Raw genomic sequence first — 2127 nt, forward strand, 5'->3', positions numbered from 1 at the left:
TGTAAACAAAACAAACCATTGGATACCTCTGAGCCAATTTTGTTAAGGAGATCTTTGATCAATTTTTCTTTCTCCTAAGTTAGAGTAAAGAAAAAATATATATCACCATAGAGATTAAGAGAGGAGAAAACAAATTATGAAACTATAATAATCCCCCTTACCTCTAATTCTGAAGTCTTTAGTTTAAGGATTGATAAGGTACAACCAAGCTCATGTTGTTAATACTTTTAGCTGCAACATGAAATAAACAAATAAATATTATCAGTCAAAATAACTTGACATGCAACTTCAATCGATTGACACAAAGTAAATCAAATTAAATCGCCTATTATAGCAAACGAAAATCACAAATGAGCCAAACCATAAGGCAAGAAAACATACTCTATCTTTCCCTAAGTTGAGCTCCTGCGAATCAAAAGACGAAACAGATAAAGAATGCATCTTGTTTGCAAACTGAAACAATAAAGAAAATGGACAAGGAATCAACCCCTAGCATGTGTGAGTTAGCCCGGGCCAATTGCCAGTTTTGTTGACTGGTTTTCTGCAATTCAAATTGGAGTTTTTGCAACTCAGTGCTACTCAGTTCTATGATTTTGCTGCCAAAACGAACAACAGATCAAACCATATCAATCGATAGCTGGTCCAAGAATTTCGACGGACTATTTTTCAGTCAAGAAGTAATTTGTGTTTTACAATTTACATACTTATTTTCTGCAGGAAGGTTCAACAAGGCAGTATTTTCCTGGAATTCATATTGATCATGTAAAGAAAAAAGCATTTTCAAACATCTTTTTTAGAAACAAACACTAAATGCAGATGAAGAATGAAAGAAAGATGAAAAAGGGAGACCAAAAAGAAAATCTCCAAAGGTACCTTCATGAGCTGGACGATGCAATCTTTGGAGATCCGGCAAGAAATCACATTGGAGTTACCTCGATCGACATCGGCACCCATCATTCCGGCCGTCCCCGAACTCACCGTGTTGGTGATGTCGGACAATCTTTTTCCTCGCAGCGGCGCTTCGGACCAAGGGCAGCACATCATGCGCTTTCATCATGCGATTTGATTCTACTATAAGGCAAGCAAACCCAGCATCAAACGCTAAACCTAACCCTAACTCGGATACTAGGGAAGAATCGGAGGATCAAACTCTATGAATCGAGAAAAGAGAAAAATGCACCGGAGGCGTCCGCATTGGTGTGGATCAGCGAGCGAGGAAGAGGACCAGCGTCCATGGACTGACCAACGAGGACAAGGAACACGACCGCACTCCGAAGAAGCAGCTTTCTTCCTCCCTGTGCCTTGATCAAGGAAATAAGAAGGAAAAGAACGAGAAAAAGATGAAGATTTTGGGACAGAGAGAGCAGAAGAACGCGAAGCAAGAAAGAACAACAGAGCATAAGAAGAGCAGCCCGATCGCGATCGAACAAGGAAAGAATGCCGAGAGCGAAAAAAAATTTGGACCATTTCTCGATTTGTGCGTGTCATCCTTGCGCAGGGGCCATGCTAATCTTCTCTGTATCGTTCCAATTTTATCGGATGTCTCCGAAGAGACAATCTCACTGCCAACTCTGCGGTATAAGAATACGCGAAGCAATCGCCTCATTACCGATATGGGATTAAAAATAAATATTCTTACCACGTGCCCAAATCTAAACCGTCGCTTTGTCGAACGAACGGCATCTGTATAACTGATCGACTGCATCCTCCTCGAACAATCCCCAAACGCATCGAAGCCGTCCTTTCTCATCCGCCCAGATCGTAAAGCTTGGTTGACTTGGTTGAGCAAGCTTCGATGCACAACTTTGGGCTGGGCTTCTAACACCTAATAAACATGTCCAATTCTCGAACCCATGGTCAAATCATATTTTGTGGGGGTCAACACAATCGATCAACAATGCAGTCAATGTTGATTTATTTCACAGAGAAGAAATCTATGTTGAATTCATGTTTGCCCACACTTTGGTGAGATGGACTTCTAACACAGCACACTCATTCGGAGACCAGTACTTGCAGGAGAGGCCCAGTAGCTACATTAGATATGTTGAATCTCGGATTTTGATGATGAAGTCAATTGTCATTTGTTATCTAATCTATGTGTTGAGATAAGTGTGCAGGATTAACTAC

The 2127-nt window shown here is 40.9% G+C and overlaps 1 non-coding gene across 1 annotated transcript; it reads right to left on the reverse strand.

Annotated features, from left to right (window-relative positions):
- Positions 1 to 1452: 1452 nt before the first annotated feature.
- LOC135637429 (U6 spliceosomal RNA) lies at positions 1453 to 1555 on the reverse strand. Its single transcript, XR_010496277.1, has one exon. It is a non-coding gene; the product is annotated as a U6 spliceosomal RNA (small nuclear RNA).
- Between the last annotated feature and the right edge of the window lie 572 nt (positions 1556 to 2127).

The sequence above is a fragment of the Musa acuminata genome, chromosome BXJ3-4, assembly GCF_036884655.1.
Source record: "Musa acuminata AAA Group cultivar baxijiao chromosome BXJ3-4, Cavendish_Baxijiao_AAA, whole genome shotgun sequence".
Lineage (NCBI taxonomy): Eukaryota > Viridiplantae > Streptophyta > Magnoliopsida > Zingiberales > Musaceae > Musa > Musa acuminata.